A 26077-nucleotide genomic window follows, 5' to 3' on the forward strand; every position below is an offset into this window, starting at 1 on the left:
ACTAGGATCGGTTCCCCACATATATATGGTATCTAACTTATATGTGTTTGCACATTTCCATAGGATCGGTTCCCCTTTGCCTAAAAACGTGTTGCACATGTTCATAGGATCGGTTCCCCTTTCTGCTATAAACCTTGTTGCACCTCATACAAGGATCGGTTCCCCTTTGTGATGTACTGCACCTCTTACTAGGATCGGTTCCCCTCTCCCATATTTGGTCAGACATAAAATCACAAACCCGATCATACTATCTCAAAATCACAAACCCGATCATACTATCTCAGGTGATTACTTAAGATCGGTTTCACTAATAAAAGTCACACCAATACATAAGTCAGGCCTTTGTGAATAGTTCTACCAAGAACACAACAAGTCGTGAACGGTTATACTCAATCACACATATTGGTTGTTCATAAGATATGCAATGAATAACAAAACCAATAACGCCTGGCAATTTCCTTTTCGGTTCACAAACAAGTTTATGAACTTACTTCCTCAGAACACATGTAAAACATTATTCCCTAGTATGAAATCCTCACCTCATACCAATACATAATCACAATAGCATTCAAATGATTATGGCGATGTCTTATCTACAAAGTTTAATGGTTAAGCAATAAACCTCGTATTGTATTCCTTAATACTATGTCTATCCAGATTTCAAATATGCTTCGCAGTTTTGTTTTCAATATGCATGACTTGAAAGATACGTTAGGGAATGAAACAGTTCAAGTCAAATATCACTAACCTCAAGTGGAAGGATGATTGTTGTCGTTGTAGCTCCTTGCTTCTTCACATCTTCAAGACTTTGCAATACTTGTAATGTCTCATATCCTAATACTTTCAAGCTAACATATACGAAGTTGATTCTAGTACATAATCAAGCGACTCTTGACATGAGTTTTGATTCACTAAAATATGACAACCAAACTTGACATACCAACGCTTGGTGGGTTCAACCGAGCAATGATCTAACACCTACTCCCTCCCCCCCCCCCCCCCCCCCAAATTTCTTTTCGGATTGGTGGGGTGTTGTGGGTAGGGCATGGGTTAAACGCGCCTATTCCCTCTTCTTTTCTTCTTCGGATTGATGGAGTGTTGTGAGTAGGGATTTGGTTAAACGCACCTACTTCCTCTTCTTTTTCAGGTAAATGATGGGGTGGGTAGGGAGCAGGTTAAACGTGCCTACTCCCCCCTTTTCTCTTTTCAGATCGGTGGGGTGTTATGGGTAGGGCGTGGGTTAAACGCACCTACTCCCCCCTTTTTTATTTTTCAGAGATGGGATGTTGTGGGTAGGGCGTGGGTTAAACATGCCTACTCCTCCATTTTCTTTTTTTAGAGATGGTGTGTTGAAGGTAGGGCATGCGTTAAACGCGCCTACTCCCTCATTTTCTTTTCGGATTGATGGGGTGGGTAGGGCATGGGTTAAGCGCGCCTACTCCCTTTTGGTGGGCTATCCTGTTGGGTTCCTTTGGCGTTCCCGTAGCCTTTTGTAAGTTCATCATCCGACTGGGTGCCTTTGGCATTCCCATAGCCTTTTGTAAATTTTTCATCCGACTGGGCGCCTTTGGCACTCCCGTAGCCTTTTGTATATTCGCCAGCCGACTGGGCGCCTTTGGCATTCCCGTAGCCTTTTATAAATTTTCCAACCGACCGGGTGCCTTTGGAATTCCCGTGGCCTTTTGTATATTCGTCAGCCGACCGGGCGCCTTTGGCATTCCCGTAGACTTTTGTAAATTTGTCAGCCGACCGGGTGCCTTTGGCATTCCCGTAGCCTTTTGTAAATTTGTCAGTCGATTGGGCGTCTTGTTATTCCCGTAGCCTTTTGTAGATTTGTCAGCCTACCGGGCGCCTTTGGCATTCCGGTAGCCTTTTATATATTCGTCATCCGACCGGGCGTCTTTGGCATTCCCGTAGCCTGTAAATTTGTCAGCCGACCGGGTGTCTTTGGCATTCCCGTAGCCTTTTGTAAAATTTTCAGTCGACCGGGCGCCTTTGGCATTCCCGTAACCTTTTGTAGATTTGTCAGTCGACCGGGCGCCTTTGACATTCCCGTAGCCTTTTGTAAATTTCACATCATCATTGATAACTAACCTTTATTATTCAGAGAAAGTGTTTATACATCGGGCTATTCATGCATGGAACTTCTTTAACCATTTTTCGTTGATTGGGGTTTTGACCTTGGTGCCATTTATTCGCCTGAGATTATAGTATCCGCTTTCTGCTACCCTTCTTATTTTGAATGGGCCCTCCCAGTTTGCAGCAAATTTACCAGCACTGGCATTCCTTTGTACATGAGGGGAGATTTTAAGGACCAAGTCGTCCACCTTGAAGGTTCTCTCTTTTACGCTTTGGTTTTAATAATTAGTTGTGCGCTTCCTGTAAGCTTATGTGAACCGTTCCGCCCCCGCTCTTCTTTCCTCTATTGTGTCTAAGTGAGCGAAGCGGCTTACTCATCTGGTGTAGTGTGGTTGTCCATCGCTACCCTTGTGGACGAGACTGCTATTTCCGCTGGTAGTATCGCATCTTTTCCATAAACTAGTGAATAGGGTGACGCCCCCGTGGAACTGCGCTTCGAGATCCTATACGCCCCCTGTGATGATCATGCACCGTTCTGCTTAGAACTCAAATGAGCGTCTCGTTAGTCGTCTCCGCTTGCCCGATCCCCTGGGGGTAGTAGGGGGTCGACGTATGTAGTATCGTGTTGTATTGGCGTAACAGATCTATCACATCCTTTTTTACAAACGACTTGGCATTATCTGCTCTAATTATCATAGGCGCGCCAAACCGGTAAATAATGTGCTCTTTGATGAACGGAACCACAATTGTTCTAGAGTAATCCTTGAGGGGTATTGCCTCGACCCATTTTGATGCATACTCTGTGGATGTTATTATGTATTTGTGGCACTTCGAAGACATTGGGTTGATTGGTCCTATAAGATCCATCCCCCAGCTATGAATTGGCCACGACGTTACTATGTTATGTAACTGAGTGTGAGGTGATTGAATCAGGGTCCCGTGTATATGAAAGCTTAGACATTTTCTAACGTGCTCCGCGGTGTCACTCTCCATGGTTGGCCAATAGAATCCGCCCTCATAAAGTTGTAGGAACAGCTTCCGCATTCCTTGATGTTGGGCATCATGGGTTCGAGTCATCACCTCCATTGCTTCTTGGTCATACAAGCACTGTAGTATAACATCGCTATAGCTTCTACGATAAAGGACCCCCTCGTGCGTAAAGAAACGCGCTCCTTTCTTTTGAATTTTTAAGGCTTCCTGCCTCTCGCTGGGTAGCTTGCCGTGTTGGATAAAATCTATATAGGGCTGTATCCAGTCCGCTCCCTCGAGTGTAAAAACTTCCGCGGGTTGAGGCGGGGCCTGACAGTCGGTACAGATGTCTTGGAGGGCTGCTGCTTGCGGACATGCTTGGCAAGTAAATTCCTAACCTCTGAAGCTTTCTGTAGAAGTGAACGACACCGGTTTGGCCGCATGTATCCATGTGCAGTTCCTGGAGTATCTTTTCTGCTTTCCTTTTATTTACGCATCTTGCGAGGGACCCTCCAGCGGCTCGGTAATATAGGGCTCCTTGGATCATCATAAATGTTTTCAAGGCTTGGGTAGGCATTACTCAATCTTCCTCCATCTGAGTTAGGTCTTCAATGTACACTTGCCTCCAATCATCAGCTTCCTCGAAAGCTAGGTCCTCTTTCCAGGTGCTGGGAAGTTCCTTTCTTCTTACCGTGACTGTACCCTCTTCTTCACCATTTAATTGCATCTTGCTTGCTAGGGTTTCCAGAGCATCTGTGTGACGATTTTCGTTTCTTCCAGTATGGTCCAATGTTGACCCTGTTTGGTTCATCAGGCTCTGAGCCTCTGCTCGATAGGGCGCCAGATGTGGTTCCTTGACATGGAAGTCACCATTCACTTGGTTTGTCACTAGATTCGAGTCGCCTTTCACTTCTACACTTCCTAAATTGAGTTCCTTTGTCATTCTGAGTCCTAGGAAATCCAATTTGAACGAATATGACAGCAAGTCACCTCATGGGGCCTCGAATACTACTTCTGCTCCTCTAACATCGCCGTATGATGACCCGTCAAAGAACATGGTCCAAGGTTTGTCGATATCCGTGGCTTCTACTTCTCCAGGTATGTACTCGTGTACCTCGTCGTCTCCTTCTCCTGGGAACATGTTTATCAAGTCGGTTATCACTTGTCCTCTCATTTCATTTGGTCGTTGGTATTTGAGCTCGAATTCTGAAAACTGTAGCAACCATCGAACGGTTCTCCCCGTTAGGACGGGCTTAGACGCTAGGTAAGCTATGGGGTTTGCTACGGATATCACAATGGTTTCGTGCGTCAAAAGATATAGGTGCAGCTTCTGTGTTACGTAGATGAGAGCCAAACATGCCTGTTCTATACGTGGGTATCTCAGTTTCGTTTCTCGCAGGACCCGACTGACGTAGTAAATAGGTGACAATTCGCTTCTCCCATGTCTTGTGCCAGAACCGCGCCTATCGCCGAACTAGTGAATGTCGTGTAGATATAGAGGGAACTCCCCTTATTGGAGGCCTGGGGACCTGGGGGCTGACAAGGCATTGCTTCAGTTTCTCGAATGCAGCGCACTGTGCCTCTCTCCACACAAAGGCGGTACCCTTCTTTAACAAGGGTAGGAAGGCAGACATTAGTTGTGTCAATCTAGGTATAAAACGACGTATGTATGATATCCGTCCTATGAAGGCCTGTAATTCCTTTGCATTTGCTGGAGGCGCCATTGTTGTAATCGCCCCGAATTTGCTTGGATCTTCTCGAATCCCTTCATTAGTCACCACGAAGCCTAAAATTTTTTTGTATGTCACCCCGAAGGCGCATTTGAGGGGATTCATTCTAAGCTTGAATTTCCTGCACATCTCGAACACCGTCTTCAAATGGGAGACGTGACTTTCGGCAGCTTTTTTTTTGACCATAATGTCATCAATGTACACCTCTACTGTTTGGTGCAATAAATCATGGAATATGGACGTCATGGCGCGCCGATACGTAGCGCCGGCGTTTTTCAGGCCAAAAGGCATTACTACGTAATTGAATTTCCATATGGGGTTTGGAGGGAGGTCTTTTTTGCGTCTGACAGGGCCATACTTATCTGGTTGTACCCGCTGAAGTCGTCCATGAAGGAGAATCGTTTCTTACCTCCTGTCGCATCTGACGTCATATCAATATTGGGTAGCGGGAATTCGTCCTTTGGGCAGGCTCCATTTAGGTCTTTGTAGTCTACACAACATATGATCTTTCCGTTCTTATGTACCACAGGCACAATGTTGTCTAGCAGGTCGGGTGCTGGATGGGTTTGATGAACTTGGATTTCAACAACCGTTCTACCTCCTCCTTTATCGCAAGATCCGTGGCCCTTGGGAACTCCCTGCTCCTTTGCTTTATAGGCTTAAACTCAGGAGACACTCCAAGGTTATGGGCCACGATATTGTTGTCCAACCCTGGCATCTCGTCGTAATCAAAGGCGAAGACGTCCTTGTACTCTTTGAGTACCGCAATCAATGCTTCCCTCTCTTCCTCGTCTAAGCTCTTGCTGATCATAATGGGGCGCTTGTCTTCTTGCGTTCCTATGTTAACTTCTTTCATACCATCCATTGTGAGGTCTCCATACGTTCCCTCTTCTGCTACCTTAGGCGTCGCCTCTATAGGCTGGTCTCGCAACTCCTCATCGCCGATTGTGTTATAAGGTAATTCAGCCAAACTTTAACCGGTGTCTTCCGAGGGAACCTCGACTTTATTTGCTGGCACTTCGACGCGGTTTTGCATGTTCGTGGATGTCCCCTCAGTTGATTGCTATTAGCGGTATACATGCCCTCCATCTGGCCTTGAGAAGCGCTGGAATATGGGTTGCCCTTCTTGTTTCCTTTTTCTTTCCGCGGGAAACACCATTCTGGACGGGCTAAATACAGACTTGGACGGTTCCGGTTTTTCTTCCTCCCCCACTTAGGGAACGGGGTGAGTTGCGATTCGGGTATTTCCTCCGACTCCTTGGGTACGTCATAGAAGACTGCATCCGCTATGCACGCTTCCTCTGGGTCGAACGGGTTGCTTGTGGCGGGGATCTGGTACTGTTTATTTCCCATATTGGTCTTAACGCACTAGTGATATGTCGATGCCATTACCTTATGGTTGAGAAGCCATCCTCTCCCCAGTAGTACGTGGAACGTGGTGTCATCTCCTAGCACGTAGAATGGTGTAAGTGCTCGGATAGGGCCGACCTTCATGACTAGGTTGACGATCCCGATGGATGTCTGGGTATGACCGCCGAACCCCTTCACTGTAGTAGTTTGCATCCTGATCACGGACTGCTGCACTCCCAGGATGTCTAACATGTGCATCGAGATTAGATTCAGGGACCCCCCCCCCCCTCCCCCGGTCTACGAAGGCTCTCTTCAATGGGTGCTTGTTTATGTGTGTGGTTAAGTACAAGGGTCTAAGATGTTCCCCTGGATAACAGATGTCTTCATATGTAAACACGATCACTTCCTTGGGGAGGGAGTCATAGGGTTTTCCTGTCGCGATAGCTGCTATAGCCTTGGATGCCTCTTTGATTTGGTTATCACTAAAACCGAGGGAGTCAAAGAACTGCTGAGACAACACTGCTTTTGCGAACTTGCTAGCCAAGCCATCGGTGTTTGTGAATGTGGGTTTCTCCATCTCGGCTTCACACGCCTCCTTTCCATCGTCTTCCCAAGGTTTCCAAACATCTCCACTTGGGTCGTGAGAAAGCATCATAACTTGGTGTTGAATCTCCTTGCCTCCTTCGAGATTACCCATCTCGATCTCGCGTATCTCCAGCTTCATCTGGAACATCCTTCGTAGGTTGTAGAAGTCGAACGTGGGATGTTGTATCCTTCGATGGTAGTGACAGTACCTAGCATCGTTCTTGTCAATGGTGTTAGGGTCCATTTTCGTTGGTGGCAGTTGGGTTTCTTTATTCGCTAACCATTGCTCCAGCAGTCCCATGATTTGTTCCTTATTACAAGGCAAAGGTGGAGGGAGCGCATGTGACTGATTTTTGTATGGTTGGTTCTCCTGTGTGCCCCAGCCTTTTTGGTTATTGTTCGCGCAGTTAATCCTTGGCACGGTTGATATGGTATTGACTGTATTGTGCCAGGTATAGTCTGAGTTGTACTATTCTACACAGTCAGCAATCCTTACCGCTGTCTTCTCTAGCTCAACGAATGTCGGGAACCGAAAATTGACCAGGCTTTTCTTGAAGGACGGTGTCATTCCGCGTACACATATCTTCACCAGCGCTTCCTCCTTGACGTCTTCTTGGCAATCCGGATCGGAGAGGCGAAACCTAGTGATGTACTTTCCTATTTCTTCTTCTAGGCGCTGGTTGCACTTGCTCAGGTCTATAGTTGTGACTTTTCTTTTGGATGAATAGAACTTTCTGAGGAAAAGAGTGGACATGGCCGGCCACGAACTAATGGTCCCTGGTTTTAGGTTGTCATACCAAATGAACGATGTATCGATTAGTGACTTCGGGAATTCCCTCAGGCACAGCTTCCCATTAGTCGCTTGGTCATTCATGGTGGATAGGAATCGACTAAGGTGTTCCCGCGCATGCCCTTGACCGTTGTATACCTTGAATTTTGGTGAAGTATAATCCTCTGGGTGTTGATAGTCTGTGATTTCGTAAGAGTATGGGCTAGCCAGGAAATCGTAGTTGTCTTGCTTCACTAATTTATAGTTTGTCTCTAGGTACTTGGACATCGCCTCTTGCGTCATGTCTATAGGTTCCTCTTCCTTTTCTTACGTATTTTCCGTTACTCCTCTGGTATTCTGCTCAGCGCTGGCTACCTTCAATAATTTCCTCAGCTCTTGCTCTCTGCGGATGTGGTCCTCTAGCTCATTTTGCATTTCCTTCAAAGAAGGTTGTAAGGGTGGCGAGTTCTCGACTTCCTGTTGTTTGTTCTTCTCCAGTGGGGCGTCTGGTTTTCTCACCTGTGTGATTGGGTCCGACACTATCCCTACTCTCTCTCCATCTGGGTTGAGTGGTGGGTTGAGTGGTAGGTTATTCGGTTGGTTCTCTACCGCGCCTGAACTAGCGCCTCCTAGGTGTTTCATGGTGAACTAGGCACGAGCCTCCGGGTGTGGTCGCCAAATGTTGAGGGGTGATTTTAGTTCTGGTTCTACCCGTCCTAGATACACCAAATGACCTCAGCTTTCTAAGAATAGTAAGAGAGAGAGTTGCCTTTTCATTGTACCTTGTCTTTACTTATACAGACTTTCCAAAAGCCCCTTCCTTTTATGACATCATGCCACGTGTCCTAAACCTCCTTAATTACTTCTAATGCCATCCCTTCCTTAATATAACCTCCCTCTTATCCGTTAATTCCTTCCTTATCCTTTTATGCCTCACGGGTATTTTCTCATTGGACTTGGGCTTAGTCCCCACGTCCCCATGTCCCACGTTAGGCTTTCCTCCCCTTTTGGGGGCTCCCTAAACCCGTTAAGGGGTACTATTTTTCATGTACCAACAGTATGAAAGTGAAACAAGATATTGTGGAATCACAATCGATGAGACGAAGATGTTTGTAACTACTTTTTATCTTGCCTATCGGAGATTAAATCTCGAGAAAATATTAGAAAAGATAGTACTCAATACGATAGAAACATCTAAGATCAGAACACGCAACTACAGAGAAAATAGTTGGTTCTGGCTTCACAATCCCAATGAAGTCTTCAAGTCATTAACCTACAAGGTTTTGGAAAAAAACTAAGGTTAAAGGAGAATCGACTCTACTCGCAACTAGTATCACACAGGAGGTGTGGGGATTAGGTTTCCCAGTTGCTAGAGTTCTCCCTTATATAGTTTTCTAATCAAGGTTTGCAATCAATGTTTCCTTGGTAACAAAGCATTCAATATTCACCGTTACATGAAAACCTGATTAGACTCAAGCTAATATCTTTCAACCGTTAGATCGAACTTAGCTTGTTACACACAAATGAAATGTACCTTCATTTAGATATGAGTAACCGTACCTAAATGTGTACACCTTATTGGTTAAAAATAGTTAACCGAAGTAAGCCATATGAATACTTTCATATCAACCTTATTCATCTTAACCACAACTAGTTCAATTGACTTAAATGAAACTAGTTCTAGAGTTGTTCAATTGTTTATATTCTCATAGAAGTATACAAAACACAATTGAAACAAATAGGTTTGATTCACTCGAATCGATTCATGAATATTATAGCCACGGTTTGCAAAAGATTGCATTCCTTATTACATTTATGTATTGGTTCATGACATAACCGATTTTAGATTATAACTCACTCAAGTATGCAAACGGGTACGCATACTTAAGTAGCCGTACTTGGACTGTATTCGACAGTTCGCAAACGGGTACGCATACTGTCACACATCCAAACATCAGTTGAAATCAGTACGCGTACGGGTACGCATACCAAAGTTCCCGGACTTCAACTGAGTTCGCCAGTACGTGTACGGGTATGCATACTCTACCTCTCGGACTTCACCTGACCTTTCCAGTACGCATACTAGTATGCATACTATACCGGTCTTGGATCCACATATATGCAAGTACGCATACTATGTCTATAATCCAATTAAGGTTAAGTGTTCTAAACTCCATTTCAATCATTGAAACATTCTTAGAAGACGATAATAGCTGTCTTACACAAACTATTAGCTTCAAATCAATTTTCAAGTGATCGGATCATCAATACGAAACATTCTGAGTCTACATCAAATGACTGTCTCACACAAATCGTATAAGATGTTACCAGGATATTTTCACATGATCATCTTTTGACTTTCGTTAAGAGTATAGATGAACTTGGTTAAAGCGAAAGCTTACCAACACATATTTTGAGAAATATGTAAGCGAGTTAAACTCAGATCGAAATATCAAATGTGTATAAATCGAATACTATATAGTTATACGACTTTTGTCTCAAATAGGAGATAGAGTAGAAATAGACTTTCTGAGTAATAGACGAGTCTCAGTCTCCACATACCTTTTGTTGATGAAGTTCCACAAGCTCTCCGTAGTAATTCTTCGTCTTCAATTGATGAACGTCGTGAAGTCTAAAGCTCAACTACACAATCTATCCTAGTCCGAGACATAGCTATAAGTATACTAGAAATCTAGACTTATAGTTTTGATCACTAAACTTGACAAACAAGCTTGAGATAGCAACGCTTGCGAGTTTGACCGAGTAGTGCTCTAACAATCTCCCCCTTTGTCAATTTTAGTGACAAAACTATCAATACATATGGATTACAAAATAAATAAAACTTTGTAGATTTTCATCCAAATGCTTGATCTCCTTGGTTGTTGAACGTGTTCAAATCAGCATCATAGTTGTTGAAGATCCGTAGCCATAACAATGAGAAAACAGTTGCTCTCAATCATTTTTATACAATGTCATAGTATTATTACACAACATCAAAGTTCAATTGTACCACAACTTTGACAATAATACTATGGTGATATGTATCACTCCCCCTTAGTCAATACTTCATCTCACAATGAAAACCACTCCCCCTTACATAATGATTCGTAAACCATATGTATTTGTTGTGTGAACTACACATTAATTCTCCCCATTTTTTTCAATATAAATTGGGAAAGGTACGAAAACTAGTGGGATCCTTATGGAATTTTCATAGAGATACTTCATGACCAAAAGAGAACATATCAACTTTGTTTAGATGCAATCATATAGTCGAAACTAAATGCAATCATCAAGGAGTTTATAAAGATACAAGAAAACTCCTACAATATTCCACATTCGCATTCCCATAAAGATTTTACAATTAATCACAAGTCCAAATAAGAACTCTCCCCCATAGAATGTCATTCCCGAAAGAACAACAAGAGCGACCTTACTTTTGCAAGAAAAAAAGGATTTCTTTGGACATTAACAAATCACATGAAACATGAATTTGTATCCAAAAATCTCAATTGAATTAACCACAAAGAAAATGATTAATACAATTGGCCATGCTCAACATAAGAAAACTTACGGAGCAACACAGTACTTTCACAAAGATGTGGATCAGGGAAAGACCAAAACTGCGGAATATTCAAAGATTCATTCTATTTTTCATCACTATTTGCACAATGACATATAATAGACTTAATCTTTGGTGTCAAAAGTTCATTCTATCTTTCATCAATATTTGCATAAAGACATATGATAGACTTAACTTTTGAGCATGTATGGTATAATCATAGTTCACGGACGTAAACACACATATCCCATAACAATTTGCAATATATGAAACCAATGAAGATTAATACTGCAAAATCATCTTCCAAATAACTTAGAATTTAAATAAATAAATCTAAAAACATTGCAAAATGAAAATCGTTGGCAATAGCTATGTGTACTCACAATAATTGATATTCCAAACCCTAGTTATCCTTCTTAAAACACAAGAATAAAATTCTCATAAGAAGTTTCCTAGACATTAAGACCTCTACAAAATTCTTTATCGTCCCGAACTCCTTGTCTCCAACATCCATGGGAACATAAGGTTCATGAAGATAGGAATCAATTCCAATAAATCTTCTAGACTGATGCCGAACCAGGGCCTTATGAATTTCGAGAAACCTCAAAACAATAGCCTTTATTTGCTGAATCTCCTTTCTTGTTTCCTTCAACTCTTCAACAACACCAGAAAACTTCTGGGAATTTGAAGGAACAACTCTTGGCTTCCTCACATTCCTTCTTTTTCTTTTCAAAGTTTGAGGTAAAGGATATTTATCACTTTCCTTCATGATTGATGGCTTAACAATCACATTATCATCTTTTAGATCAAAAGACATAATGTTTGGAGTCTCCATTCAAGTATGAGATTGTGGGAGGAAATCACAAATCAGACTCAACAAGTTATCTTGTGATAAAAAGAGTTTTTTAGAGAAGGAAAAAGGAATGTAGGGTTACAGAACCTTTATACAAAAATAATTCACGTACGTACAATTCTCAACCCTAAAGAAGACAGAATTGTCGATTTTAACCCTCTTTTATTGATCAAACAGGGAAATCATTTTCAATATCAATTAGATATGAAAAGATGGAAGAATTCCAAACAGGTGAAACTAAAAAAAAAAAAGAATATTTTCCTAAAGCCTGAAGTGTGCAAACTCTTGTCTCTTTTGAACCAGGCACGTGAGACAAGATACACCAACAACAAAATTAAGTTGTGCTGGGGTGAACAATAATCTGTCCACCATAACCTTCTTGAACGGAATTCTTAAAGTCATGTTTAACAGACTGTATAGACCGTATTGTTTTCTCTAGTGGTCTAGTCTTTTCCTTGTAAATTAACTTCTTCGGAGAAGAGATGGGTTTACATACCTCAGACGATTTCTGAACACGTTTGAGCTTGTTTTCTAATCGATTTGCTCTTCGTTGAAGTTTGTTGACATATCTTATCTTATGTTTGTACTTGAAATATTTTGAGAGTTCCTGACCCTTGAGAGTACAATAAGAACATGTCAACAGGGAGGATGGTTCAGACGCCATAGTTGTGTAAGCTGCTAGACACATGGTGGAACCTGAAAAATCAGAAATAGAATTTTCAGCAGACACAGAGAAATCCATTTTTTCTTCCAGAATGGTTGAGGTTTCTTTCGAAAGAATATCAAGATTGATATATGTATTGCTACAACTATCAAAATTAATATTTTCGCAGAGGAGCACAACACTTGAATTTTCGTCTTCATTAGAATCATAGTGATCAGACATTTCATCAAGAGTTGCAGCAAGACCTTTGTTCCCAGTGTATTTTCTACAATTCGAACACTCATTTGCAAAATGATCAAATCTTTTACACTTAACGCACTGTGGCATATCCTCGTCATCAATATCATCAGTATCCCTATTTTTAGGAGGAACACGATTATGAGGTTTAACTAATGACCTAGGTTTATTTCTAGTGAACCGTTTACTTCTTTTCAAAAGAAGGTCTCTAAACTGTCTTGTGATCAAAGAGACTGACTTGTCAAGATCTTCATCTGATGAATCAGTTTTAGAAGGATCATCTTCATAAATGCCAACACTTTTACTTTTATCAAGTAATTTAGTGTTCTTTTGTGCTTTGAAAGCAATATCCTTTCCAGATTTGGATGTGTGCTCATGATCAAAGACCTTTAACTTCCCAACCAAGGTATTTCTGGATAGAGTATTAAGGTTATTTCCTTCAACGATGGCATGCTTCTTATAATCGTATTTGGCTGGTAACGATCTGAGAATTTTCATCACAATGTTCTTTTCAGGAATAGTCTTACCCAATGCAAAAGATGCATTTAACAATTTCAGAAGCTTTGTGATTAAACTCATTAAATGAATCTTCATCAACCATACAAAGGTTTTCCCAATCAGAATTTAGGTTTTGAAGCCTAGCTTCCTTTTCAGAGGTATTCCCTTCGAATACAGTTTCTAATATATCCCAGGCTTATTTAGACTTAGTGCACGTAGTCGCATGGTGTTGAAGATCTGGGTAATGGCATGGATGATAGCATTTAATCCGTCAGGATTTTGCTTTGCAACAAGAATCTCGGCAACATCATATTTACCAATATCCTTTGGAGCAGTTACATTTCCTTCTGTAACTTCCGGAGGATCATAGACATTAACTACATAAACCCATGATTGAAAATCACGCGCTTGAAGAAAGACACACATAGCAATTTTCCACCATAAGTAATTTGATCCATCGAAGACTGGCGGTACGTTTATAGACATAGAACTTATGTCCATAGAGTCAGATCGATATAGACACAGAAGTGAAGGTGTTTGCGGGCTCTGATACCAATTTAAAAAACGGGGGTCTAACAACCACACCCAGTATTTCGCTTAGCAATCTGTATGGACAAACTCCAATATACTTTCAAGAGAATGAACTAGATAGTCAGACTCAATATTAATAAAATTATATCAAAGAGTTTATATCTCAATTTCTCAATTCAATCCGCAATCAAAAAAATAGGAATTTGCGAGCCCGATTGAATAAGAGAAATAACTTGGACGATATCACAAACCAATATCCAAGTCTCGATCAATTCAATCAACAACCCAAAGGCCGGATTCAAGAACTGATTGGTCTTAACGCACAACCTGTGATGTTGCAATTATATAAGCAAATATAATGTGGAAAAGAAATAGCACAGACACCAGAAATTTTGTTAACGAGGAAACCGCAAATGCAGAAAAACCCCGGGACCTAGTCCATCTTTGAACACCACACTGTATAACCCTCTTAAGACACTAGCCTACTACCAATGAACTTGGGACTGGAGTACAGTTGAGCCCTAACCAATCTCACACTAATCAAGGTACAATTGCGCTCCTTAGGTCTCCGAACCCTAACATGATTCTACGCACTTGATTCCCTTAGTTGATCTCACCCACAACTAAGATTTGCTACGATCCAAAGTCGAAGACTTGATAAACAAATCTGTCTCACACAGAAAATTCTATTGAGATAGATAAATATGTCTCCCACAGAAATACCTATGAGTTTTGTTCCGTCTTTTGATAAATCAAGGTGCACATGAACCAATCGATAAACCAGACTTATATTCTCGAAGAACAACCTAGTATTATCAATCATCTCACAATAATCTTAATCGTATGGAATCGAAACAAGATATTTTGGAATCACAAATGATGAGACGAAGATGTTTGTGACTACTTTTTATCTTGCCTATCGAAGATTAAATCTCGAGCAAATCTTAGAGAAGATAGTACTCAATACGATAGAAACCTGCAAGATCAGAATACACAACTACATAGAAAATAGTTGGGTCTGGCTTCACAATCCCAATGACGTCTTCAAGTCGTTAACCTACAGGGTTTTGGAAAAAAACCTAAGGTTAAAGGAGAATCGACTTTAGTCGCAACTAGTGTCACACAGGAGTGTGGCGATTAGGTTTCCCAGTTGCTAGAGTTCTTCCTTATATAGTTTTCAAATCAGGGTTTCTAATCAATGTTACCTTGGTAACAAAGCGTTCAATATTCACTGTTAGATGAAAACCTGATTAAATTCAAGCTAATATCTTTTAACTGGTAGATCGAACTTAGCTTGTTACACATAAATGAAATGTACCTTCATTTAGATGTGATTAACCGTACCTAAACGTGTACACCTTGTTAGCTCAACAATAGTTAAACGAAGTTAGCCATATGAACACTTTCATATAAACCTTATTCATCTTAACCACAAGTAGTTCAAATGACTCAAATGAAACTAGTTCTAGAGTTGTTCAATTGTTTATATTCTCATAGAAGTATACAAGACACAATTGAAACAAAATCGGTTTGATTTACTCGAATCGATTCATGAACATTATAACCACGATTTGCAAAAGATTACATTCCTTATTACATTAATATATTGGTTCATGACATAACCTATTTTAGAACACAAATCACTCAAGTATGCAAATGGGTATGCATACTTAAGTAGCCGGACTTGGACTGTGTTCGACAGTACGCAAACGGGTACGCATACTGTCACACATCCAAACATCATTTGAAATCAGTATGCGTACATGTACGCATATCAAATTTCTTGGACTTCAACTGAGTTCGCCAGTACGCGTACGAATACACATACTCTAGCTCCCGGACTTCACCTAACCTTGTCAGTACGCATACGGGTATGCATAATACACCGGTCGTGGATCAACATATATGCAAGCACGCATACTATGTTTATAATCCAATTAAGGTTAAGTGTTCTAAACTCCATTTCAATCATTGAAACATTCTTAGAAGACGAGAATAGCTGTCTCACACAAACTATTAGCTACGAAGCAATTTTCAAGTGATCGGATGATCAATACGAAACATTCCGAGTCTACATCAAATGATTGTCTCACACAAATCATATAAGATGTTACCAGGTGACTTTCACATGATCATCTTTTGACTTTCGTCAAGAGTATAAGATGAACTTGGTTAAAGCGAAAGCTTACCAACACATATTTCGAGAAATATGTAAGCGAACTAAACTCAGTTCGAAATATCAAATGTGTATAAATCGGATACTATTTAGTTGTACGACTTTTGTCTCAAAGAAGAGATAGAGTAGAAATAGACTTTCCAAGTGATAGATGAGTTTCAGTCTCCACATACCTTTTGTTGATGAAGTTCCACAAGCTCTCTTTAGTCGTTCTTCGTCTTCAATTGATGTACGTCGTGAAGTATATAAAGCTCAACTACACAATCTATCCTAGTTCGAGACATAGCTATAAGTAGACTAGAAATCAAGACTTATAGTTTTGATCACTAAACTTGACAAACAAGCTTGAGATAGCAACACTTGCGAGTTTGACCGAGCAGTGCTCTAACAAAGTCAAGATCTTTGTTTTGATATTTCACTTCTTTCAGAAACAAATGGAGAGGGTGATAATCATTGGAAGGAAATTAAATATTCAAATACTAACCTCAGAAGAAGGGTGATGCCTTCGTGTAATCTACAGTGTTCGTCTTTAATTCTTCAGGGGTAACTTGAAGTATTATACATCTCTACGACTAATTAAGACAAACCTGTTTTGAAGTTTGACTTTAGCAAGTGATTGTGTGTTTTGACATCTAAAATTGCTAACAAATTTGACATACCAACGCATGTAGGTTCAACCGGGCGATGCTCTGACATCAACCCTTATTCCATATGTTGATTTCTCTATTTATAGATCGATGGATCCTCTGGCAACAGTTTTGATACCATATTCTTATCAAACCTTGATGAACCCTCTCTTCGGCGATGCATCCTAGTTTTACTCACCACTACTCTTATTCAACCAGCTTCTTCCACATGTCCCCTACAATTTGTATGTTTGTACCACATGTCCCCTACAATTTGTATATTTGTATCTTATGTTGAATATGGATGCATTATCACACGTCTAACTTTTGGCATATCTCTTCGGCGTCATGTGTCAACATCTCTGCCCATCCATCTATATTGTTTAGAAATTTGGCAAAGTAAAGGTGGATTGATCTAGTGGCCTGCAAAAATCCCATACTTCATGACTTAGGCTAATATTTATACTTTTACTCTTTGGGATTGTGTCACGTGTACGATCGATATTTGGTATTCACTGGAACTCATATAAATTTTTCGAAAATGCTTTATCCACCCAAGAAAACACATCGATTTTGCACCGTGTGAGAAGGGTGGTGGGTCCCACTTATGCCCTACCCCTATCCCAATGCAAAAAACAATACACTGGGCCTGTGCGATTCCAAACGGTGTATTTTTCGGTGGTTTTCTTATGTGGGTCTAGCAATTCCCAAAAACTCTTATTTTTCCTCAGGAAAGACAGTTTTATAAAGGTCCGCCAGAAGTGAGCAAAATGAAAACAGTACGAATCAAAGGATAAATGAACTATCAAATTACAATCCCAAATTAGGAAATCAACTCGCCCAAACACACCAGAAAAACTCATGAACCCCGATGCCAAGACTTTACAAGCCAATTACCGATACCCACAACTCCCACAGGATAGGAAACCTTGCATTTTTAGGGACCACCCAAAAGGAATTAGGAGCCACCTTTTTATTCCCATCCATTGAAGGAGGTTAAGGGGTGTCTTAAAAATAGAAAATTGTCTATATTGTCCTTCACCTTTTTACTAAATCTAAACATATATCCTTTATTTTCATAATCATATCGTTCCTCTTCTTCTTCTCTTTTCAACCCATTGGAAAAAAAATTCATCATTTTAATTTTGATTGAAAACAAAGATCGTCGATCAAACAAATGTTATGATTGATTGTTTAAAATTAAAACTCAAAATTCGTTAACCTTAAAGTTGAAACTTAGAACATCAAAAAAAAAGGAGTTCAACAAACAAAATGAATAGATGATAGTAGTTGTGATTCAAAATTAGGATTTGATTACTTGAAATCAAAAATTTGATCCGAATTTTTTTTTTGGATTTACAGTAGCAGAAACATAATCGGTAGATAACTATCTATTTTACCTACCGATTATGGTTGATGTTCTTGGATTTACACTAGCAGAAACATAATCGGTAAATAATAATCTACTTTACCTACCGGTTATGGTTGATGTTCTTCGTTTCTTAAGAACATCAACCATAATCGGTAGGTAAATTGATCGTTATCTACAGATTATTCTTGATTCTAAAAATTAAATTTCTCTGTACTAAAAGTTCCGCACAATCGGTAGATAATGAACACCATTAACTACCGATTGTGAAAGTGGAAAATTTCGAAATTTCATTAAGTTTTGAAAATTTGAATTTGAGGCCATGAACACAATCGGTAGATAATAAGCATCACTTATTAACACAATTTACTTCTGATTATGGTAGTACTAAAATTCGAAAATTTAGTATATTCGGAGGTTAAAATAACACACTTTACTACCGATTATGGTAGTACCAAAGTTCGAAAATTTTAGGATTTTGGCAAAATCACATTTTGGAACCAATATACATTCGGAAGTTAAATTTACTACCGATTATGGTAATACTAATATTCAAAAATTGAATATATTCGAAGGTTAAAGTAACACACTTTACTACTGATTATGGTAGTACCAAAGTTCGAAAATTTTAGGATTTTGGCAAAATCACATTTTGGGGCCAATATACATTTGGAAGTTAAATTTACTACCGATTATGGTAGTGCTAAATTTAGAAAATTGAGTATATTCGGAGGTTAAAGTAACACACTTTACTACCGATTATGGTAGTACCAAAGTTCGAAAATTTTAGGATTTTGACAAAATCTCATTTTGGGGCCGATATACATTCGGAAGTTAAATTTACTACCGATTATGATAGTGCTAAAATTCGAAAATTGAGTATATTCGGAGGTTAAAGTAACACACTTTACTACCGATTATGGTAGTACCAAAGTTCGAAAATTTTAGAATTTTGGCAAAATCTCATTTTGGATTCAATATGCATTCGGAAGTTAAATTTACTACCGATTATGGTAGTACCAAAATTTGAAAATTGAATACATTCGGAGGTTAAAGTAACACACTTTACTACCGATTGTAGTTAAATTACCGATTGTAGTATTAACTACCGATTGTGGAAAGGTAATTTTGTCATTACGAAATACATGAGATAAGGGCTAGCTTCAATTTATGTTTGGATAACCCTATTTTGTCTTATTGTTGGCCCCTAATTTCTTTTGGGTGGCCCCTAAAAATGCTAGGATAGGAAAAGCTCAACGAACTCTTCTTTTTTCTTGTTGCAAGGAAATTTTGATGGGATTTCGTATAAAAAGAGTAAACCATTGGACTAATCATTGATACACTCACTTATTGATAGCTAGCAACAACAATAATACAGAAGAATGACAAAAATAATTCGAAGATGAACAAGTATATGTTTATTTCAAATTACTAAGACTATCATTAAGAGCGGGAGGCACGAATCATAAAATTAGAGATGCTGCTGTTCCAAAGAGGAAGACATAATAACCTGTTAACTGCATGATTTAGATAGAGAGATAAGAATCAAAGAAATTTGTACGACCCGCATTTAAGCTCCAAGTAATACACTTCTTTCACATAGACCTAAAAGGAAAAACCAAAAGACAAGAAATAGTAGTGTACTACTATCAATAGTTGTTCTCCAACCAAACAAATGGATTTTTCAATTATCCATTTAGATTATCTAATTCCTTTAAAATCCTAAGCTCCTTAGGCTCCACGTTGAACGGTGACCCTCACCCTCTCATAGAATTGTTCCGTTTCACTTTTCCTCAAAGGAGAGAAAAACAAGGTTTTTTCTTCACAAAATAAAGAAATTTTTATATTTATCACACACAAAAAAATAAAAACGAAAAAAATAAATCCTAAGAACAAACCTAGATTTTCTTCCCTACAAAACAAATCATCATTAACGACGATACATGAATTCGCTCTCTTTATTCTCCTACGACTTTTCACTGAACGAGAAGAGTAACTGTAATGGAAGTTAGGGTATGAAGGAATCAAGCCAAACGAAACATAGGCTAGGGTTGCACAACTTTGTTTTGATTTTTGAAACTCTAATCTCTTGATTTATGATCATACGGGCTTGGTTAGGGTTTATTTTTTCAGGTACAGTTTTTACAAAATTGAAGTTAGGGTTTGAAGGCGTTCAACTCATATAAGTATTCGATTGATGCATGTTCAACTCAGTCTCTTCAATTGTGTTCTTGGTAGCGAGTTAGGTTTACTAATCTGTGGAGCTATCACTGCAGTGCTTTGCAGCTTGGTAAAGTTTTGGTGATACTTGATAAATGGGTACCTTTTCCATTTACTGATTAATGTTATTATTTCTCTCTCTCTAATCTGAGATCAATGTTCCGTTTTAGGGTTTTTAATGATGTTGTCGTTGGAGGAGGCTGAGAAGAGGCCATATAGACAGAAACCAGGAATTCAAGCACTTCGAGAGATACAAAAAAATTCAGAGTAGTGTTGATTTCTTATTAACTAGAACCCCGTTTGTTATAATTGTAAGTATAAATTTTCGATTCTTTATGCTTAAAATTTTGATTTTACTTAAATTGCTATCATCATTCATTCGGTTTTGGGTAAAGGGTAGGGCTAAGAAGAGTACTTTAGAGGTTTTGGGTTGTGAACCAGAAACAACAAAGAAGATTTTTTTTGGTTATTAGAGGTGATCGTGATGGGCTAAGAAGATTGTTTTCAGAAGAGGTAAGTAAAAATTGAAAAGGGTTGTATTAGTGAGATGATTTTGTATTTTTGGATTTGGGATAAGAAATTAGAGTTATAGGCAATTATTTTCTCAACTATTTTGATAAGTTTAGAAGTTACAGTAGTGAACTAATTGATCAGAAACATATTTTTGCTATTCAGTATTTTATTTCTCACTCCCAGGGATGGGTTATTAATTTTTGAACTCTAACTTTACAAGACTGGAATGGGTGAGATCATCTATAATAAAACAGTAGTCACAACAACCATAACTGTAATTGTAGTCTATGATTCTAACTTTAGTAGCAGATATACATGTATTAAGTGGGGTGTTTTATTATATACAATGTTGTTAACATTCCCTATCCAATTTTCGCATAACAAGCTAGATTTAATTGATGGAGTTGTTGTACTGCAGGGAAATAATACTCACACGGTAGTTCCTAAAAAACACTATTTGGAAGTTCAAAATCGCTGCTCTGCGAGGTTAGAGATTCTGAGGATTACATGTGTAAAGGTGAATCAAAAAACAACTATGAAAAAATCAAAAGGGTTGCATATTTGTTGGTGTCTAGGGTTTGCTATGTGACATAAATTGGCTTGCTGGCAATACAGAATCCAACATCCATCATTGGTAACTTATTACTTGACATAAAGCGTATGTTATTTATTCCTTCATTGATGTAATTTCTTATAGGGTTCAATGAAATCTACCGAGGGAGTGAAAGCTACTTCCTACTCAACTGTAGAAATAATCCAAAGTGAAAGTTGAAGTTCTTTTTTCAACTGATGTGATCATGATTATTTTTGTGTTATGATAGTTTAAGTTCTATATTTTGCAAGGTGTTTCAATCTGTACATGCATTACAATAGAAAATTAACTTTGTAAATTTTATGTCTTATAGACCATGATGGTCATTGGTTTCCAGGAACTTACCAACATGTGTTTAGTCTTTTTCTCAGTTAATTTTTTCTTTTCTTTACATTGTTTGCATATGCTGTGTTTTCTTATATATATGAGATTGTGGTTAGTGGAGACATATTTTGTATCTTTTATGGACTTAATTGTTTTTTTAAGGTAACTAGCACTACTCGGCGACTCTAGGTAATACGACTTAATTGAGTACCTAAAATGCAGGACATATGTTCGTTTTCTCTCCCAAGTCAAAAAATGCCTTCAGAATGAAGCATTTTTTGAGAGGTAGCTCCGGATAATGCGAGATTTATGGCAGAGAATGCAAGACTTAAAGCGGTTATTGTGAGCCACTTAGGAAAATATAAGGAAGCTTCGTAAGGACATATTATTTGAACAGTGATACGACTAATGGTATAAAGTATTGGCAGGTATTACCCCGTTCTTATGTCTCCGTGACTTTTTTATTGTGATCAATGGTTTTTCCTTTTGTGTTTATCTATTAACTGATTAATGATCATGTTTCAGGTGATAATTCATTGAGGATTTCATATATGGTGGGTTGTAACATTGGCAGGTATTACCCAGATCGATCGATTGCCTGCTCATCTTAATTAGTCAGGTAAATTACCAAGTTCCTAATTAGCTATATTTCGCAATTTTCACCTGAATGAAGAGAATATTGTCGAATTATTTTTAAGACTACTAATTCAGCTTGATTAGATGTCAAATTGGAGTAGTTGTTTCTGCTAATTTATGAATATCATAATAATACCTTAGTGTGTCAAGAAGGGTGTACTTGAAACGCCAAAACGAAAGAGAATAAATTTGTTTTTCTCCTTCTTCATCCAGTCAATACCAAAATAAAATGGCCAAAATGCACTTGATGTGATTCCGGATGAGGAACAAACTGAAAGGATACAACACGATTCAAATGGTGTAGTTCGTCACTGGAAGGTGCAGATAAAATGGTGGTCAAGGTGGACATGATGCGAGTCCTGAGGAGAAAGAATCAAAAAGGGTACACAATTCACATGGTGTATTTCGTCAAGGTTCAGGTAATTGAATCAAAACTTCTTTGTTTTAGGATACTATTTAACTAGGAGGTTCCATTGTCTGGGTGAAAATGTGTGCAAGTAATATTTAATATAAAAGTTACGAAACTAAACATGAATTTTCGTGTAGGTTCACGGAGATTATGTGAGAATCATGTTAACAACATTAGAAAGAAAATAATTGTGTCCAAGACTGGATAAAATATGGATTATTGTATGACGATTGCAACAAAGAATTGTACAGGGTCACCTGTTTATCAACCTAAGCTTGGGATATCGTCATCATATCTGGAAGTTTGTATTGTTGGGTGTTTTTCTGGTGTTATTTTGATTCTTACAAAGACGATTGGTATTAGTCTTAGGAACTTCATATTGGAATGAATAACTTGGAAGAATTAAGAATCTAAGATATAGGAGCTTAAAACTCAGAAAATGACTCAAATATTGGACGAATCTCATGTATCTGTTGTGGAAGCTACATAGTTGCTGAGTGAATGTGGTATGGTTTGACGTTCTAATTGCTTTTTTCTCCCTTGAGTCTGTAATTTTTATTCCCATGAGTCTGTAGGTTCTGTAAATATTTTTGTCGATCATTGTAAACAGTGAATTGTATTTGATATTACCAAATTTTAAATTGAATTGACCTTTTATTACACTGAAGGTTGGATTGATCAATGGAACTTGAATAGCTTGCTAAATTTTTTTTATTTTTACGCCGCAATCATCTGTAGTAGCTTCTGTTAGAGGAGAGGGTACACAATCAACACAAGAGTAAGATTGTAATATTAGTTAGAGACAATAGCATGTTCTTTGGTCCATGAGATATGAACCAAGTTAACCGTCACACAGGTTACGGGCCAAATTTTGCTTCTATCAAAGAAAGAAGATACCTCAATTAGTATTATGGTGGTGTTGTTGGTCAAACTTTGCACTTACCTTTGCAACATTAATTTAAAATTTACTATGCCCGGAGAGATTGTGCTAGATAAACTAGCCAATAAGAAGAAAAAAGAAGTCGGTATTGCTTTCTATATCTTTCCAATGAAGAATTTTGAATTTTGACATTTACCCGCTTTAATCATTCATTTTGGTGTTTATTTCATGTTGGTTTTACATGCCCAACAAAAAAATTGAAATATCATAGATGAGGACGAAGCAAAGCGAAGCCGTGCGATACCAAATTAAAAATGAGTCAAGGGTGGGCGTTATGAATATGGTTAACTTCTTTCAATATGAAGTGATTATGGGATTAGTGATGGCCTGCACTAATCACCAAAACAAATCGGGACGGAACGAGGCGAAGCCGAGCTTTACCAAATCAAAAATATGGTTATACGAAAAGAGATGCCTGATGTGTAGCACCAAATAAAAAACCCCAAACAAAAAAACCAAACGACAGGACGAGGAAAAACCGAGTCACACCAAATAACGGAGCCACACCAAATCAAAATGGTGTAGCGACGGGGCGAAGCCGAACCACATCTAATCAAAAATGTATCGAGACAGTACGGGATGAAGTTGTGCAACACCAAATCAAAAATGAATCGGGACTGGGCGAGCCGAAGCCGAGCCACCCTAATTAAAAATGTATCGTGGCGGGGCGGGGCGAAGCCCCACGATACCTAATAAATGATTATGTAATGATGCATGTATATGATTATGTGTGCGGAGCGCCCGGGCGTAGCACGGACACAAAATCTAGTTATGGAGATAATGAAACCAAAGTCTAAATGACAAGATAATGAAATCTTATAAATGTGTTGTTTCCGTTCAATATGGAAAAATGTGTCAGACCTGTCCTCAACGAAATTTTTGTCACCACATTTTTATTTAGAAAGAGTCGTGTTAGGGAAGATGTGTGAAGTCACCCAACGGGGGCTGGTTACTGGTTACTGGTACACAAGTTTGATAGGTTGGCAGAGATAGAACCACTACTGATTAACCCAAATCTTACAATCACGACCGATCATTTGTCAATTTATGAAACAACCGAGATACTTGGATAATAGCTTGTTGTTTAGGTTGACAGATGACTTTGCAAAGGTGCGAACACATGCTCTTGCTGCCAAAATAGTCGCGCAACCGTGGAAATAGTTTGGGCTAATAGTCATCCACAACCATCATGAATCATTTTCGATGAGAGAGCGGCATAAACTGCTCGAAGTATGGAGTCGACCAGACTTGCCAAAGTACATTTGCAAAGTCATCCATCGGAAGTTCCAGACAGGTAACAATTGCCTTGACTTCTTCTCATCCTTGAAAGACTGGGCCTAGAGAAATGACAACCCAATATGAACCAGAAACTAGTAAAGGAACGATTTACAAGGAACGATTTTTTGGGACCATGGTTTTTTCTGGGACCATGATTTTATTAGGCCACCTTCCCTATAGTGATAAGAGGTGTCCTAAAACATTGAAATGACTAACCTACCCTGAACCTAATTTAATTTAAAACCAACCTAATAACCACCTATATATATATAACCACCACCTCCTCCCACCACCACCGCCCACCACCGTCGATTACCACCACCACCACCTCCTCCCACCACCACCACCTCCTCCCACCACCACCACCACCGCCTATTTAAGAAATGTAACAACATCAATACAATCACAATTAAGTTCTGTTACATGATACTTTTATCGAGTATAAAAGACGCCAGCCGCAGCCTGATTCTGCCATGGGACCACTCCGGAGGTATTTTCCAACAAACCCTTCACTTTAATTTGATTTTGATTGCTTCAATCGAATAGAAATCGTCAAAATAGTGTTTTAGTAGGAGTTACAGAGCCATGTTCGGTTAGGCCGATTTTCCAAAAATAGGGTTTTACTAACCGAACTTCTTGAAAATGAAGAACATGAAGAACAGTTCGGTGCTATTGGATTTAAAACTAAGTCACCGAACTCTCTGTTCGATTGTTTCGCAAAAAAATTTAAAACTACAAAGTAACCGAACTCCACCCTTAGAACCGAAAAAAACAAATCCAGTCTAACCGAACTGTGTTGTTGTGGCCACTATCTTGAGTTCCAAAATAACCGAACTTAGCCAATAGAGTTCGGTTTTTTCGCAAAAAATTTTAAAACTACAAAGTAACCGAACTTAGCCAATAGAGTTCGGTTGATTCGCAAAAAATACTTTTAACCGAACTCCTTGTATTAGAACAACAGAAGTCCATAAGTTCGGTTCCTTCGCAAAATAAGGATATCACCGAAGTTTCGTAGTAACCAAAAGTTTGCCTAATTGCATATATGCATATATAAGCCCAGTTCGGTTGATTCGTAAAATATGTTGAAGTTTGCGAACCAACCGAACTTCTAACACTAGGTTACTTTTAACCTGCAGTTCGGTTGGAAACTTGGTTGCGTTGAAGTTT

This window comes from Papaver somniferum, unplaced genomic scaffold (assembly GCF_003573695.1).
Source record: "Papaver somniferum cultivar HN1 unplaced genomic scaffold, ASM357369v1 unplaced-scaffold_132, whole genome shotgun sequence".
NCBI classification, from domain to species: domain Eukaryota; kingdom Viridiplantae; phylum Streptophyta; class Magnoliopsida; order Ranunculales; family Papaveraceae; genus Papaver; species Papaver somniferum.